Below are 20080 nucleotides of genomic sequence, written 5' to 3' on the forward strand. Positions count from 1 at the left end.
CAAAATGGATAAAAGACTTAAATGTAAGTCATGAACCCATAAAAATTCTAGAACAAAACATAGGCAGTAAAATATCAGACATATAACTTAGCAGAATTTTTACAGGTACAATGCCTAAGGCAAGAGAAACAAAGGAAAAATAAACAAATGGGACTACATCAAACTAAAAGGCTTCTGCAGAGCAAAAGAAATCAGCATCAAAATGAAAAGGGAACCCACTGTATGGGAGAACATATTTGCCAATTATACATTTGATAAGGGGTTCATTTCCAAAATATATAAAGTACTCATACAACTCAACAAAGGAAGACAAACAACCCAATTTAAAAATGGGCAAAGGGTCTAAATAGACACTTCTCTAAAGAGAACTATGCAACTGGCCAAGAGAAATAAGAAAAAATGCTCAACATCACTAATTATCAGAGAGATGCAAATGAAAAAGACAATGAGGTATACTACCTCACTCCTGCCAGAATGGCTAGCATTAATAAATCAACAAATGACAGGTGCTGGCGAGGAGGTGGAGATAAAGGAGCCCTAGTACATTGCTGGTGGGAATTAAGATTGGTACAAGTACTCTGGAAAACAGTGTGGAGTTTCCTCAAAAAATTAAAAATGGAATGGCCATTTGATATAGTGATTCCACTTCCAGGAATATATCCTAGAAAGCTAGAAACACTAATCAGAAAAAATATATGCACCCCTATGTTCATAGCATTATTTATAATAGCTAAGATCTGGAAACAACCCATCAGTAGACGAGCTGTGGTACATTTACACAATGGAATACTAAGCAGCTGTAAAAAAGAAGGATCTCTTACCCTTTGAGACAGCATGGTGGGACCTGGACAGTATTATGCTAAGCAAAATAAGCCAGTCAGAGAAAGACAAGTACCACATGATTTTACTTACATGTGGAATCTAATAAACAAAATAACTGACAATCAAAATAGATCCAGAACAGGGAAACATGGGACAGACTGATGAATCTCAGAGAAAAGGGGAGAGAGGGGGAAGAAGAGAGTAACCCAAGAATTTATATGCGTATATTCATAACCCATGACACAGACAATAGTGGGGTGAAGGCCTGGGGAGGGGGTGGTAGCATGATAGAGGGGATCAATTGGAGGAAAAAAGGAGACATCTGTAACACTTTCAACAATAAAGATAAATTTTTTTAAAATGGGCAGAGAACCTGAAGAAACACTTCTCCCAAGAAGACATACAATGGCCAGCAGATATACAAAAAGATCAACTTCACTAGCTGTTAGGAAAATACAAATTAAAACTAACCTGAGATACCACCTCATACCTGTGCTTACATTCTTACAAACCTCTTTGGTATCTTTAATATCATGAATAAGATTTAGGAGGGAGCAAACCCTAAGATTATCATTTTGGCTAATAACCTCAATCTGGCATGTTGGCACTTTGATTTGAAGATGAGATCTATTCTCTGTCCAATTTGGGCACCTTGACTCCTGGCTAACAAGTGAATTACACACTCAAATCATAATTCTTCTCTTATTACTTGTCTGGTTGTAGTGTTTTTATGTGTATTCTCCATGTTTTTGAATATTGCTGAGCAGCCACTGTGCTACTGAATGAGCCAACTAATGATCATCCAACAAAAATAACAGGAAAACCTGACAATTGTGGAGGTTGAAACAACTACCCTTGGAAATGTGATGCATTATCATGACAACTCATGTGATGACAATTTGGATTGATCATATTCCCAGATGTTAGTGGATCTGCTCACAGCCCAGACTCATGAGAACAGTGAGAACAAAAACAACCTACACCAGTGATTTTTCAACCGGTGTTCCATGAGAATTTTTAAAACATACAGTGCCTGGCTATTTAGTCAGGGGCACTGACCTTTTATCCCTTAGATTTTCAAATAAAAATAAATGACAATAGCTAACAACAATAGCCACCTTGTGTGAATGAAAAAAATTATATCTATTTTTTTTTCAGATCAGCAAAAAATATATTTTTTAGTGTGCCACAGAATTTTGGTAAATAGTATATATGTGCCATGAGATGAAAAAGGTTGAGAATCGCTGATGTGCACACATTTTGCTTATGGTATATATAAATATGACTAATATTTGGCTGTTTTCATCAACATTAATTTGCTATTTTAGGAAGCTCTTGCTAGAAAAATAAAATGTGCAAATAATTTTGTAGTTTGTTCCAGGGACTTCCTGAAAAAGCCATTTAAATAAACACAAAACTGTTCAACTGTTCAACAAATAGCATCAAACAACTGTTTGCAACCCTAAACTTACCTTGCTGTGTCCACCAGTACTAAATTATAATGATGTGTACCAATCCCAATCGAGCCCCTGTGTTGAATATCCATCTTAAACCAGGCTCCTGATCCTCACAAATACCAAGATTTTGCCATTCCTCTTCTATGCTACTAAAACTGTCTCAAGATTGTACTCTCCCTTAGTATGTTAAGAACACAGTGAGCTTAATGGGCTTAATGACATATATGTACACATTCCATACACACACACACACACACACACACACACACATATATATATATGGTATATATAAATATACCATATTTATTTTAGCCATATTAGTGGGCTAAATGTTATTTCATTTTTTATTTTTATTTGCACTTTTCTGATAGCTATTATTTTAGCCATATTAGTGGGCTAAATGTTATTTCATTTTTTATTTTTATTTGCACTTTTCTGATAGCTATTACTATTTAGATACTTTTCATATGTTTATGAAAATCTACATCAATACAAACTATAAAAGGAAAACACCCCAAACAATTTATAACAAAAAATTGATAAGATGAATTAAAATCAACAATAACATAGAATTAAAGACAAAAAGAATAGCAGCAAGTGAATGCTGTAATGTACTAAAAAACACTGATGATATACTAATAATAGTGTGAGTCTACTACAAAATTTCAGGAATCTCAGCTACCTGAAGGAATGTGCTTTACAACATTTTCAAGCATAGCGTGACAGCTGAGTTTCTTTACAGAATGCTGCATTAAAGTCTTTAGAAAACTCTTCTAACAGAATAATTTTGGTTTATGAATGACAAATATTAATGAACCTTAATAGCTCACTTAATAGGTTTCTATTTCAGTCATTGGATCAGAGTTGGAAGATCACTGATATAAGGGTTGGTTCTCAAAATGAATAACACTGGGATATTTTCTCAAAGGGCAGATTTATTAATGGGCTTTCCATTTCTACATATTAATAAAGTAGAATCCAAAAATGCTCATCTTGGAAAAAAATATTCTAAGTTATCTAATAACAATATGTGTTTAGAAAGTATTCATTATTTGTATCCTATATGCATTATTAAGAATGACACAGTTTTGTATTTAAGAGGTTTATTCAAAAGTGGTACAAATCAAATAATAACAACAGATGTGTTATCGGTTATTTGTATAAGTTCCTACTATCTAGAAGACACTGGTAAGGTGTTGATCCATTCAAAAACATACCAGAATATACCTGCCAAAGTAAGCATTATTCTCTTGGGAGCCTAGTTTTTCCAGCAAACTTAGTTGCTAAACAATTAGCAGTACAGTTGCATAGATACATTTATTTTTTACTCATTAAACAGTTTCCTTAACAGTGATGAAAGCTCTACAGCGTGGCTTCTAACAAAGACAGCTGGGTATTATTTTAAATTTCCTTTAGAATTGTTAAAATTGAGGCACACTATGATTGTACTTAAAAGAAAAAGCAGATCAACAACCATTCATATAAACCATAACAATACCCAGCAGTTTCTTAATGAGCTTTAACTGAGTTGTCTAAAGTGAATCGCCAAAAGACTTTCTTTCAGTAACTAAACATAGACCCATAGGGCCAAACTCCCAGTCTCAGGCTCTCCCTTACCTAGTGTTCCTAAAAGCCTAATGTGAAATATTGAAATAAAATTTATATTCATTATTCTTATAAAATAATCCACAATAGCAGCCTAAAATTATTATTTGTAGCTCACTGAGGACTCATAATCTCTCAATAAATAGTATGACCAGAAAAGAAACTTTTGGTATAAACCATTTGCAACTTTGTAGATGTAAGTGAATGGAAACAGTTTTTTATAAAAATGAATTTTTTTTTAAGAATAGTTTATTGCCCGGCTGGGCATGGTTCAGCAGTTGAGCGTTGACCTAGGATCCAGGTGATTGGGGTTCAGGGCACATGCCCAGGTTGCGAGCTCAATCCCCAGTCGGGGGGCATGCTGGAGGCAGCCAATCAATGACTCTCTCATCATTGATGTTTCTTTCTCTCTCTCTCCCTCTCCTTTCCTCTCTCTGAAATCAATAAAGATATATATATATTTTTTTAAAAAGGATAGTTTATTGAGTTTAAGGTAAGATGGCGGCCCTGTGAGAAGCAGCAGAGTGCCCCCGCTCCCAGCCATGAACTCAACTTACTCCTAAAATCCTATGTAGCCAGCTTGGAAAAACCAGAGAAACATACCTGAGTCGACGAAGTGCAAGTGGGGAGCACTGAAGAAACATCACAGAGTCCATTAAGAAAAAGGGGGCAAAGAAAGGGGGATCCCCCTGAAGTCTGTGCTGGGCTCCAAACCCCAAGCCCCAAGGCTTCGAGGCTGCAAAGCTCCCTCCCCTTGGGAGTGTGGACCGGCCTCCAAAAGGGGGGATCTCACACCTGGAACGGAGGAAGGGGGAAGGAGCATCCTGTGCACAGGGCAGAGGGACCCAGGGGAGTGGTGAGTCCCAGAGAGCTCGGTGTCTTCCTAGGAAACAAAGCCTGTAATGGCGGACAGGATGGGCATCCAATGCTCCGGGCGCTGACCATAGGAAAAGCTGTCCCAAAACATGTGGCATCCAAGTAGTAAGGGACCAGAGGTCAGGACTGAGCAGCCACACACAGGGACCCTCTTCCTCCCTGTGGGGCATTGTGTTGAGCCCCAGAAAGCACTGAACCTGCATGGTGTGGGGGAGGGAAGGAGAGTCCTCCGGCTGTGAGCTCCTGGTGCCCAGAAGCTGGGATCTGTGACCAGCCCTGAGGGACGCCGTGGTGGTGTGTGAAGCTTCCTCAGCTTTGCTCAGACCAGTGGTGCAGAGAGCTGCATGGAGCTGACTTTGGGTCCCCTCCCACTGGGTGCCTTGGTGCACAGGCAGCTGGACCTTGCGAGGTGGACTCTCTGCCTGTGTGTTGCTTTGTGTGTATTTGCCTCTGATTGTTGAACTGGCTCGCACCTTCCCTATGTGCACTAGGTGGACAGACTAGTGGAAGCTGGGACTGGTGTCTGCACAGTAGATGGTCAGAGGGGCGGGCCTGGTGCCACCAGCCAACCAAATCAGAGAAGGGAGGGGCGGAGCCGCCTACCTCTCCTGCAGCCAGAAGCACTGCCCCCAATAGGAGAGGAGTGGGTCAAGCTCATTGAGGCCCCAGGCACCCCCGCAGGGCACAGTCCTGAGGGGGAAGGGAGAGCAGCTCACAGAAGGATATTACAAGAATAAGATTCTCAGGGACTGTTGTTTGGGAACTGGAGCAAACGCTGAAAACCCCTGCTGGGAGCTGGGCAGGCAAAGGGCTCACCAGAATGTATTTTTAATTAAACCCACTGAGCCCAGGCTGCTGAAATGTCCCATACAGAAAAGGCAACAGGCTGAAATCAATCTGAAGCTGCAGCAGGCCAGTGCATGGGGGACTAGAGTTAGAGGACAGGGTAGAAACTTAGAAGCTGGCTGTGGAGCAGAGACTAAAGCCCTCACAGTAAGTGCTTGACAGTGAAACCTCTAAGTAAGGGGCATGATACCCTGAGCTACACTAGCCACCCTGCACCCTAAAGGCTCTTCAGAAGACTCTGGAGCAAAACCAGGCAACTACAAGGTTTCAAAATAGCTGACAAGAGGAGGTGGTCCATGGAGAGCCTCAGATCAACCATCTGCCTAAGGACACCGGAGCCAAACCTAGATGGCTCCTCACATTGGCTGATACACAAGGACCTCCTAGGAGAACTGAAATCAACACACAAGACAGTGACCCGCAAACAACACAAGCAGCCAGAAGAAACCTAATTGACTGTCTTTTTTGTTTGTTTGTTTGTTTGTTTGTTTTCTTTTTCCCTTAGGAAAAAGAGAAAAGAAAAAAATGGTTTTTGTTTTTTTTTAAATAAATTTTTTAATTAAAAAATTTTTTTAAATTAATTTTTTATTTTATTTTATTTTTTTAAAGAATTTTGCTTAACTTGTTCTTTGTTTTGTTTCTCTGTTTTGTTTTGTTTATTTGCTTTTCTTTTTTATCCTTGCTTCTAATACCAAGAATTTCTTGATATTTCCTCTTAATGGCTGGGACTTTATCATTACAACCAACAAGTTTACTGCTTTTCTCTATAGTTTACCCTAAATCTCTTATTGGACTCCCTCCCTGCCTGGGCTTTATCTTTCTCTCTCTCTCTTTCCTCCTGATCCATTGGCATAACTTTTTTTTCCTTTCTTCTTTTCTTTCTTTCTTTTGTTTTCCTCCCTTCTGTCTTCCTGTTTTTTTGTTCAATTGTTAGTTATTCTTATTCTATTTAATGTATTTTTAGTTTTTCATTTTCAACTATTATCCTATTCCTATTCTCTTCCTTAACTGTTTGCTGGCCCTTCTTTCAGAATCTTTTCTCTGTCTCTATTATTTCCCAGTAGCTTCTCTATTTTTTACATTTTAGTGTATTATTATTATTATTTTCTAAATTTTTGTCACTATACACAACAGTGTACTTTTCTCTCTCTAAGCTTTATTTTCTTTCTCTTTCTTTTTTGTAAGCTTTTTTTCTCTTTAGAATTTGCGTTTTCTGTTCACTCTCCCAGTTCTGTTTTCACTTGGGGTGTTTTCATTGTGATTGTAAATATATTTTGTAAAATACCCCTTGTTTCCTGGAAGTTTGGTTGTGTATTGTCCTGCCTTGCCAGCACTCATACAACAGCTTACATGACAAGGTAGGGGCTGAGACACACAGTTAGCCGATCTGAGAGGAAATTCCTCCTGAGCACTGGTCAACAACACTCTAGACCCAACCACAACATGAGAACCCAAAGAACCCACAAAAGGTACACCCACAAAAGGGACACACCTAGAGCAAAGAGCTCAGAAGTATAAGGAAAACACACCTCTGGGCTCTACTGGTCTCAAAATACAAAATGCTTCCCCACAAGACTTGAAGACAACAAATATACCTAATATATATATACAAAGACTAAGACCTACCAAAATGAGAGACAAAAAACAAAACAAAAACAACCCCCAAATTAAAGAAAAAAAATCACGAGAAAAAGACTTTGATGAGATGGAGTTAAGCAAGTTACCAGAAACAGAGTTCAGAGTAATGATTATAAAGATGCTCAAGGAACTCAAGAAGAGTCTAGATGATAAGATTGAGGACCTTAGTGAAAACATGAAAAAAGAGATACATAACATAAACAAAACTCAGACAGAGATAAAGAATGCTGTATCTGATATCAAGAGTACACTGGAAAAAATTAAAAGCAGGCTCAATGAAGCAGAGGATAGAATAAGTGACTTAAAATACAAGGTAGAAAAAAATCACTCAATCAGAGCAGCAAAAAGAAAAAAAAAACACTTAAAAAGCATGAGGACAGTCTAAGGGAGCTTTGGGACAACATAAAGCAAAACAAAATTCACATTATAAGAGTGCCAGAGGGGGAGGAAAGATAGCAAGAGATAGAGAACTTGGTGGAGAAAATAATGACAGAAAACTGCCCTATGCTGGTGAGGGAGAAAGCCACACAAGTTCAGGAAGCAGAGGGTTCCAAACAAGAGGGACCAAAGAGACCCACTCCAAGACAGATCATAATTAAAATGGCAAATGTCAAGGACAAAGAGAAAATATTAAGGGCTGCAAGAGAGAGACAAGCAGTGACCTACAAGGGAATTCCCATAAGGCTGACAGCTGATTTCTCAACAGAAACTCTTCAGGCCAGAAGGGAGTGGCATGAAGTTCTCCAAGTAATGAAAAACAAGAACATGCAACCAAGACTGCTTTGCCCAGCAAGGTTATCATTTAAAATTGAAGGTGAAATAAAGAGCTCCCCAGACAAAAAAAAAGCTAAAGGAGTTCAGTACTATCAAACTGGCATTGCAAGAAATGCTAAAAGGACTGCTCTAAGAAAAAGAATGAATAGTGAGAGAAAGGTACATCAGCATAAAGGGGGAAAATGGCATTAAATAAGTTTATATCAGTAGTAATCTTAAATGTAAATGGAAGAAATGGTCCAATCAAGAGACTTGAAGTAGGTGAATGGGTAAGAAAACAGGACCCAAACATATGTTCTCTACAAGAGATCCACCTGAGAGAAAAAGACTCACACAGGCTAAAAGTGATGGGATGGAATAAAATATTCCATGCAAATGGAAAGGAAAAGAAAACTGGAGTAACAATTCTTATTTCTAACAAAATAGACTTGAAAATAAAGACCATAACAAGAGACAAAGATGGTCACTACATAATACTAAAGGGATCAATCCAACAGGAGGAAATAACCCTTATAAACATTTATGCACCCAATATAGGAGCACCTAAATATATAAAAAATTTCTTGGTGGACTTTAAGGGGGAGATTGACAGCAACACAATCATAGTGGGGAATTTAACACCCCACTGTCAGCATTGGACAGATCATCAGGACAAAAAATGAACATGGAAACATAGACCTTAAATGACTCACTAGACCTAATGGATTTAATTGACATTTACAGAACACTTCAACCCAAAGCAGCAGAATACACATTCTTCTCAAGTGCATATCATTCTCAAAAATAGGTCACATGTTAGGGCACAAGGCAAGTCTCTACAAATACAAGAAGATTGAAATCATATCAAGCATCTTCTCAGATCACAATGCCGTGAAACTGGAAGTCCAAAACTATAAAAAAACTCAAAAATATTCAAACACATGGAAGCTAAATAGCATGCTTTAAACAATGAATGGGTTACCAATGAGATCAAGGAAGAAATCAAACACTTCATGGATGAAAATGAACAGACAACAACCCCAAATCTATGGGACACAGTGAAAGCAGTCTTGAGAGGAAAATTCATAGCATTACAGGCCTATCTCAAGAAACAAGAGAAACAGCTAATGAACCATTTAACACAACTAAAAGAACTAGAATGAGAACAGCAAGAAATGCCCTGAGGAAGTAGAAGGAAGGAAATAATAAAGATCAGAACAGAAATTAATAACATAGAGACTAAAAAGAGACTCAAAAAAGCAATGAAACCAAGAGCTAGTTCTTTGAAAAGGTAAATAAGATTGATGCACCTTTAGCCAGACTCACCAAGAAACAAAGAGAGAGGACCCAAATAAATAAAATCAGAAATGAAAGAGGCGATATAACAACTGACCCAACAGAAATACAAAGGATTGTAAGAAAATATTATGAACAAAACTATATGCCAACAAATTGGACAACATGGGGGAAATGGACAAATTCCTAGAAGCATACAAACTTCCAAAGCTGAATCAAGAAGAGGCAGAAAACCTGAATAGGCTGATAACAACTAATGAAATTGAAGCAGTAATCAAAAAACTCCCAGCACACAAAAGTCCTGGACCAGATGGATTTACAGGCAAGTTTTATCAAACATTCAAAGAAGAATTAACATCTATTTTATTCAAACTATTTCAGAAAATTCAAGAGGGAAAACTCCCAAACTTTTTTTATGAGGCCAGCATCATCCTAATCCCAAAGCCAGACAAAGACTCAACAAAGAAAAAAAGTTACAGGCCAATATCCCTGATGAACATAGATGTTAAAATCCTCACTAAAATACTAATAAACCGGATCCAGCAATACATTAAAGAAATCGTACATTATGACCAAGTGGGATTTATTACGGGAATGCAAGGCTGGTACAACATCCACAAATCAATAAATGTGATACGTCACATAAACAAAATGAAGGACAAAAATCATATGATCATATCAATAGATGCAGAAAAAGCATTCAACAAAATCCAGCACCCATTTCTGATAAAATCTCTCAGCAAAGTGGGAATAGAGGGATTATACCTCAACATAATAAAGGACATATATCACAGGCCTAGAGCCAACATCATACTCAATGTTCAAAAATTAAAACCATTTCCATTAAAAACAGAAACAAGACAGGGATGTCCACTTTCACCTCTCTTATTCAACATAGTACTGGAAGTCCTTGCCATAGCCATCAGACAGGAAGAAAACATAAAAGGTATCCAAATTGGAAAGGAGGAAGTAAAACTGTCATCATTTGCAGATGACAGGATATTGTACTTAGAAAACCCTAAAGATTCCATCAAAGTACTACCAGATTTGATAAATGAATTTGGCAAGGTAGCTGGATACAAAATCAACATCCAGAAATCAATGGCATTCTTATACACCAACAATGAACTTGCAGAGAGACAAACTAAGAAAACAATACCATTTACCATTGCAACTAAAAAAATAAGATACCAGGTATAAACTTAACCAAGGATATAAAAGACCTGTACTCAGAAAACTGTGTGACACTGAAAAAAGAAATAGAGGACGATATAAACAAGTGGAAGAATATACCATGCTCATGGATTGGAAAAATTAATATCATTAAAATGTCCATACTACCCAAAGCAATTTATCATTTTGATGCAGTTCCTATTAAAATACCATCAGCATATTTCACAGATCTAGAAAAAACATTTCAAAAATTTATATGGAACCAAAAAAGACCTCGAATAACTGCAGCCATCTTGAGAAAAAAGAACAGAGTGGGAGGGATTACTTTACCGGTCTTCAAACTGTACTACAAAGCCATTGTAATCAAAACAGCCTAGTATTGGTACAACAACAGGCATATAGATCAATGGAACAGAACAGAGATCCCAGAAATAGGCCCACGCCATTATGGTCAGTTAATATTTGACAAAGGAGGCAAGAGCATCCAATGGAGTAAAGACAATCTCTTCAATAAGTGGTGCTGGGAAAATTGGATAGATACATGCAAAAAACTGAAACTAGACCACAAACTTTCACCATACACAAAAATAAACTCAAAATGGATAGAAGACTTAAATGTAAGTCATGAAACCATAAAAATCCTGGAAGAAAACATAGGCAGTAAAATCACAGGCATCCCAGGTAGTGGAATTTTCACTAGTACATCTCCTAGGGCAAGAAAAACAAAAGAAAAAATTAACATATGGGACTACATCAAACTAAAAAGCTTCTGCACAGCAAAAGAAAACAACCTCAAAATACAAAGGAACCCCATGGTCGGGAAAACATATTTGCCTGGATGTATGTGATAAGGGGCTAATTTCCAAAGTGTACAAAGAACTCATACTACTCAGCAAGAGGAAGACAAACAACCCAATTAAGAAATGGGCAAAGGACCTCAATAGACAGTTCTCCAAAGAGGACATACAGATGGCCAAGAGACATATGAAAAAATGCTCATCACTAATCATCAGAAAAATGCAAATTGAAACCACAATGAGGTATCATTTCACACCTGTAAGAATGGCTGCCATCAACAAATCAACAAATGACTTGTGCTGGCGAGGATGTGGAGAAAGGGGAACCCTAGTACACTGCTGGTGGGAATGCAGAGTGGTGCAACCATTATGGAAAACAGTATGGAGGTTCCTCAAATAATTAAACATTGAGCTTTCTTTTGACCCAGTGATCCCACTTCTAGGAATATATCCTAAGAATCCTGAAACACTAACCAGAAAGAATATATGCACCCCTATGTTCATAGCTGCGCAGTTTGCTATAGCTAAGATCTGGAAACAGCCCAAGTGCCCATCAGTAGATGAGTGGATAAAAAAGCTGTGGGACATATACACCATGGAATACTATGCAGCTGTAAATAAGAAAGATCTCATACCCTCTGGGACAGTATGGATGGACCTGGAGAATATTATGCTAAGTGAAATAAGCCAGGCAGCGAAAGACAAACATCACATGATCTCGCTTATATGTGGAATCTAAAGAACATAAACTGATGAACACAATAGATTCAATGACATGGAAGCATAGATTAGACTGATGAATATCAGAGGGATGGAGGAGGGCAGGTGGGTGGAGGGAGAAAGAGTAACCAAAGAATTTATATGTATATATGCACAACCCAAGGACACGTACAATGGTGGGGAAAGGGACTGGGGAGGGGGATGGGATGGGGTGGAATGGGTCATTTGGGAGAAAAAGGGACATCTGTATTATTTTCAACAAAAATAATCAAAAAATTAAATTAAAATAAAATAAAAAAGAATTGTTTATTGATTTTTAGAGAGTGAAGGAAGGAGAGAGAAAAACACTGAAGTGAGAGCTGCCTCCCACAGTCCCGCTACCAGGGATTGAACCCATAATTTGGGCATTTGTCCTGACTTGGAATCAAACAGGCAATCTTTTGGTGTACAAGAAGACACCCAACCAACTGAGCCACACCAGCTAGGGCTGAAAATGAAATATTTTATAAGCTACACTATAATTCTCTAGACAGAGGATGTAAGAAAAATTAATTTTGTTTTGCTTTAATATCTGACATATCTTTTGGAAAGTTTTCTTTTTGACTTCAGTGGATATCTTGGCTTAACTTTGGCACCACATGTGCTCCTAGGAGGCAAAGGAGTTGTCCAAGAATTTAGCACCTCCTGCTTGCCTAATCTGGAAGGGATGTAGCCTCAAATGCACACTGATGGTTGACACAGAGAAGCTCAAGAAAATAAAGATGGCTGAAATGTTTGATGTTAGTCTGGAAAGTGCAGATCCAATCTGGGGAGCAAAATGTGGGTTGTATAGTTGTAATGATGACCTCCTTTGCATTATGGGGAATAGAGAGTGTTACCAGCTTTGTGGAGTCATGTCACCAATAGTTCCTGGATACCATGTTCTAAATCCTAAGTATTGGTTTGTTTAATAGAGATGGTGATCACATCATAGCAAATTCAGAAAAGGTCAGCATCTTAATAGAAGAAGACCAAGAGGTGGGCAGAAGAAACCATCTAAAAGATTATAATGGTTCTAAGAAGCAAGTTCATAGCAATACAGGTCTACCTCCAGAAACAAAAAAAGAAAAAATCCCAAATAAACAATGTAACTTTACCTAAAGGAACAAGAAAAAGGAGAATGAACAAAACCCAGAGTAGAATAAAGGAAATAATAAAGATTAGAGTAGAAATAAAGGAGAGACTAAAAAAAAAAAAAAAAAACAACAATAGAAAATATCAATGGAACTAAGAGCTGGATCTTTTAAAAGGTAATAGAGTATTAAGGTTTTGTTTTGTTCATTGGTTTGTTTTAACTTACAAAAGTAAATTTACCATGTAACTTATGAACTAAAGCTTAAGGGTGTCTTACTCAGTGCATGCTGAGAGTTTCTGGGAATTATTGTGAGTTTTAGGTGAAGGGGAGAAGAAAGTTTGACAACAGGAAGTATTTCTTTATTGGTATCTCTGGTAATTGTCTTAAGAGATCTCCAAAGAAAAGGACCAGAATCTGCATAACTTTTTGGTGGTTTATTTTCTCGTTCTAAATATATACTTACTTTTGTACCTAATATTGTCTGCATGTCTATATTTCTTTATGGAGGGTCTCCTACTGTTGTGTAAGCTTCAGGCCCCAAAATATGGATTGGACTTTTATTTTGTTCACAATTTTAAACAAGTATTTGTACTCTTTTTTGACACTTTGGAAATACATGTTCTGTGAACAGGTGGCTTATGAAACATCTGTCCTGTTTGCTACTCATGTCAGAGTGAATGTCTTAGAAAGACCCATCTCAGAAATAAGGTCACTAACAGAGGAGAGGTTCTTCAACACGAGATTGCCTTCTAACAGTTTTTATTCCACACATGTTGTTATTTAGTCTTCTTCCAGTGCATAGCTATTAAGAGATTTTTTTAAAAACCTGGTCATCATATATATTATATAAGAGAAATGAGACACCACACTAACAGGCAGTGGCTGGATGTATGGTCAAAGCCATTTAAGGTTAACGTGGAGTTCACAGATCATTGGCTGTCTCCATGCTTATTGTTGCTGGGAGACCATGAGGCAGAACAAATAAAGGGAATAATATAAGAGAAATCAACAGATCTGTGCCAAGAAACAATGAAGAGTCCAGAAACTTAAAAGAGTAATTAATTTGCAACAAAATACAAATTACTTTGCATCAACTGAGGAATTGTAATAAATTTTATTTTTAAGAACATTTTTAGTACTCAATGCATTTCTTTCTATGACAATTAGTTGGCATTTTAATTACATAAATAGTTCAACAGTATGAAATAAATACCATATTCTTGCTTTAAATATTATTTTTCTTTTAGAAGTAAGCAAACCACACTTAGGTGTTTCCAGAGAATTTAATGATATTGGAGCAGAGAGTACCTAAGGTTCTAACAGTTAATATTTAGATTTGATGTTATTACAAGATGTTGTTTAGAGTTTTATTTTAGTACAATATTATGAAATATGAAGAGTAACTTTTAATGCTACTGAAAGCAAGCATTCCATATCCTTATGTATTTTGTCAACATTTTTAATAATGTAAAATATATTTCCTCTGACAGAGGTTACAATAAGATAACAAAATAATTCCCCTCATTACAGAGTTCATACATTCATGCATTCTGCACCTAACAGGTACTCAACAAATATTTGTTGAATAAATGAATTCTTTCAACTATCAGATAATGCCTCCTAGATATAAAGCACTTCTATTTAAATAACCCAATGCTAATCAAACCTCAAAACTAACTAATACGTGCTTACAGATGGGATAATAATTTCTGAGGACTATTTAAGCTCTTGAGCGTGTTTTTATTTGGGGAGAGTTTTAAAAATATATTGTTTATCCCTAGTTTCAAGCAAAGTTGCTGCCATGTAGATGTTCAATAAATGTTTGTTGAATACATGAATAAATTAGACATTTTAAGGGTTAGTCCGTTCATCTGAAATTATACATAGTGTTTGTTTTTTTTTTTAATTTAGGTTAATAATTTATTTGAATAATAATCTGGAATTGTCAGCAACACATAGATGTTATCTCTGATTACTGATAAGCATGAGACCATCAAGAAAAGAAAAAATAGGATAGATGAGAAGTAGAGAAAATTTCGTAGTCTCAGGACTGACAACCCTGCAGTAATGATATGACCAAAAATAGTAAGTGTGACCAGTAATAAGCATGGACCAGAAAACAGGACAAAGAAGGGAGTTTGAGGTTGTGGAAGAAAACATATAACGGGCATGATTGAGCTATATGTGAGACGTGATTGTTTATTTGATGAAACTGGAACAATGGTATGTTGAAGAGTAATGATATGTTTGGTCAGAAAATACTGGGACTGTGGACCCTGTTAATGAAGGGTCTTAGATGCCAGACTAAGGAATTTAGATGAGAAATCCCAGGAAGAGAAAGTGATTCTAAGAGACTGGTATGATGAAAGTAGTGTTTGAGAAAGACAATACTGGCAGCTGTGTGCAGAACAGAATGACAAGCTGAGAAGCTAGAGGCTCAGCATATAGCTGAAGGCTTCATTGTAATCCCAATAAGGATATGAAGGTCTGCTCTTGAGAGGTTTCTAGAGAAACAAGGAGGAAAATACAGACATATGAGTTGGGGCAGGAAAAACATTTGATTGACTAGGGGTAGATAGATTCAGGTTGCCAGTTCAAGAGTAAATTCGTTTGGCTGAGTTTAAGATTGAATTACATTTCAGATGTCATAGATTTCACCAGACATGCCTTCTGACATAGATGATGGGAAAGGATGAAACATTTAGACATAAATTGTAAGCTTTGGGATTACCAATGTGTGTGATAGCTGAAACTGCAAGAATGGGTAAATATAGAGAATATGTAGAAAGGGGACGACAAAATATCAAAGTTGGCTTTGATTGACTCACAGTACGGGTCAAGAAGAAGGGAGGCGACGGGAAAGAGTGAAAATGTAGCTGATAAAGGAGGAATATAATTTTTTTTAAGAAGAGAAGGAGGATTTCAAAGAAATGCTGACCAAGGGAGTCATCTGTAGTCAAGGAGGCAGAAAACAAAGTAAGATAAGAAAGCTCAGAGGGAAAATTCATTCACTGGGCGCAGAGGACAGGCAAAAATTATTTTTTTAAAAAAACAAACTTTTTAATATTTTCCCCAGAAAAATACAAGGTAGACATTATACTATTAATGTTTTCAAAAAGATTAATACATATTTTAATATAAGGATGTTGTATATTGGCATATAGACTGATTCTTACAATATTGCTACTGAAAGATATGCAGTGAAGAATAAGATGATTTTGCTCCTTGGATGCTAAAGCTAAGCAATTTACTCTAACTCCCAAATGGAAGAATTAGATATATTTTTACCATTAAAGAGAATGAGTCATTTTTTAACAGTTTTTGTTCAGTTATTTTTAGTGACTTGATACAGAGGCTTGTAGATATGTTTCTGTTCTCTTCGTTTTCAAAGAAATAGAAATGGAAATGAGTAAAGAATTTAATCTTGTGAAAAAACAAAAAAAAACAAAACACAAAAAACAAAAACAAAAAGCATATTTCTATGCTCACTCAAAAAATATAGGAGAGAGATATGAAAACAACTAAGAAGTTGAAGATGAAAGGAAGTTGGAACTTATACTCCAGGCTCTGTAAATTTGATATTCACAAAGTAAGTAAAACCAAAATGGGCTTAAGTTTTTAAAAATTCTATATGTATTTGACAGCACATAGGTAGTAAATTATGATTGAATACATTTTTGGAATATATGGTAAAACTTGAGTTTCTACTAAACTGATGATTTGTGGTCAGTTTTCTTAACCAAGATTATTGGTAATGTAAGGCTAATAAGGCTGAAAGTTATTTGCAGTTAAATATTTGCAAAACCATTGTCAAATACGTATGTGATGGTGCTCAATGCTTATATAGTAACTGGTTTACTAAATAGTTTCATTTTGGTGGGGTATAAACATGAAATAATTTTATTTTTTCTCCAACTGCTATTTATTTATTTATTTATTTATTTATTTATTTATTTATTTATTTATTTATTTTTAATTTATCTTTATTGTTGAATTACAGATGTCCCCTTTTTCCCCATTGAACCCTTCTACCTCACACCTACCGTCTGCCCCAGGCCTTCACCACACTATTGTCTGTGTCCATGTATATATGCGTATAAATTCTTTGGTTAATCGCTCTGTCCTACCCTCACCCACCCCCACCTTCCCTCTGAGATTTGACAGCCCAAGTGCCCATTAGTCGATAAATGGATAAAAAAACCTGTGGGACATTTGCACCATGGAATACTATGCAGCTGTAAAAAAGAAGGATTTCTTACCCTCTGGGACAGCATGGATGGACCTGGAGAATATTATGCTAAGCAAAATAAGCCAGGCAGAGAGAAAAAAATCACATGATCTCACTTATATGTGGAATCTAAAAAACAAAATAAAATGATGAACAAAATAGATTCAGTGACATAGAAGCATGGAACAGACTGACAAATCCAATTGCTATTTAAACCCTGCTCTCTTAGGTCACTCTTTCCAGTACTCCTACAATTCTCTTAGATTGTTTTTTGTAACTTTCCACCCATTCCACAATATTAAAACATCAATTCCATTCTAAAATGACCAAAGTTAAGCTATTTGCCATATTAGCACAGTGCCTCTCTTTGTATCTTGTGCTTGCTTAATGGCCTAAGAAAATTGCACTGCGAGGGTATGTGTGTGAGTCCTGTTCTTGCATTTTTTCTTCTTTCCTAATTCTGTTTTTTTCTTTTCTGGGTTTACCTTTCTCCTTCTACATTGGAGCTGAAAAAGAGAAATATGAGAAAAGCCAAATGTTTAAATATGAATTCCAAGGTTGGCTCTCTTACCTGATATGCAAATATAAATTTTTAGAGTTCTGCTAAGATTTCAACCCTAGGGTTCCTCCCATATTCTCTTGTTGCAGTGGTCCTCTTGTGCATGATATTAGTAAGACAACTCAAACATGTATAAACTTCTGATAATTTCTATCTGGGTAAATGGTAAGAGTAGAGACTGCTCCAATAGAGCCCCAGTGCTGCTATATTTATCCAGTTCAACTTTTTTTTTTTTTTAACCAAGTAGTTAAGTAAAACAGATCCTTAATCCTGTTGCCCAAAGGAATGTTATATGCAGTCTTTCTCTTTTGCAGGTAAACTCAAATTCAAAGGATTCTTTTCACTTGGTTTGTTGTGGCTGAAAAGTTGTAATCACCTCTTTTACTTTTTGCCCTTTGGGCAAGAAATGGCAGTAGCTCCCCACCCACTGTGGCTCCCTAGATCCTTAGATCCATAACCATGACCTGTTGGCTTCTTTTCATTCTGTCCACATCTGTATACTTTTTTTTTTTTAATAAACTCTCCTCAACAACCTGATAGAATGTGCTATATGTGTCTTGTCATGTCTATGACTGAAATAAATTATAAACACACCATTTACTACTGCATACTATAAAAATTTAAAGGTGAAAATGTGATTTACACTTATTGTTTTAAGAAATATGCTATGCATATGGAAATGAAGAGAGAGAGAACTTTGGAATACAATAATTTGAATTAAAATCTCAGCTCTGACATACATAAGCTCAATTGTAAAATGACTATATATATACCTACTTTATGAAGTTGACATGAAGACTCTGAGACAAAAGAATCACCTACACAGCTTATAATCAACAAATAGTCATTCAACATCTACTTGATGCCAGGTCCTAATTTTTTTATACTGCAAAGGGTTATATAAATACAAGTCACCTTAATTCTTAGTCTGATGTATGAGAAATGTCTTGCAACCATGAAAGCATTCTTCTTTGTGTGGAAAGAAGACCAGACTAGAGAAAGTATAACTGGATCTTTCTAGTGTCTTTCATTGGATTGTTTTGATATTTTCTTCTCTCCTTTTATATATACAATTATGTCTATGGCAATTAATTTTAAAATCATATTGTGTTGTTAAATTTTAAAATTACAGAATGTAAAATGGATAGCTATGGTAACATCAGCATCATCATAGATATTCAGTTTATACTGTATAATAAAAACATAGCAAAACAATCCAGCATAGAATGTTCCTAAAATGCCAATATTAATACATGAAAATACAGTAATTCTGTTGAGTTCCAAAAACATTAATTTTTTTAAATTAAATTACAAATGATAAACTTGTAATTAATATTTAAATAAATTTTAATTCAAAAAGTTTTGCTACAGTTTTTTGAAGTAACAAATATGCTAACAAATGTGAAATAACAAATATCCCAACAATTTGGACAACCTGGGAGAAATGGATAAACCTTTAGAAACATACAATCTTCCAAGACTGAATCAAGAAAAATCAGAAAATCTGAACAGAACTACAACCAAAGAATCAAAGCAGCAATCAAAAAACTCACAACAAACAAAAGCCCTGGACCAGATGGCTTCACAGATGAATTTTACATAACATAGAAAGAATTAGTAACACCTATCCTCAAATTGTTCCAAAAAGTTCAAGAGAAGGAAAAATTTGTAAGGTCATTTAACGAGGCCAGCATTATTCTAATTACAAAACCAGATGAAGTTACTACAAAGAAAGAAAATTTTAGGCCACTATCCCTGAGGAACATAGATGCAAAAATCTACAAAAATATTAGCAAACTGAATCCAGCGATATATTAAATAGATCATATACATTGATCAAGTGGGATTGATTCCTGGGATGTGAGTTTTGTTTAATACCAAAAATCAATTAACATGATACACCATGTAAACAAAATGAAAAATAAAAATGTTATGATCATATCAATAGATGCAGAAAAAGCATTTGACAAAACCCAGCACTCATTTATGATGAAAACTCAGCAAATTGGGAATAGAGACAACATACCTCAACATAATGAAGGCCATATATGATAAACTTATAGCCAGCATCATACTCAATGGGAAAAACCATAGGCATTTCCATTAAAATAAGGAACAAGACTTAGATGTCTACACTCACTACTCTGATTTAACATAGTGTTGGAAATCCTAGCCATAGCAATCAGAAAAGAAGAA

The sequence above is a fragment of the Miniopterus natalensis genome, chromosome 10 (assembly GCF_054644295.1).
Source record: "Miniopterus natalensis isolate mMinNat1 chromosome 10, mMinNat1.hap1, whole genome shotgun sequence".
NCBI classification, from domain to species: Eukaryota; Metazoa; Chordata; class Mammalia; order Chiroptera; family Miniopteridae; genus Miniopterus; species Miniopterus natalensis.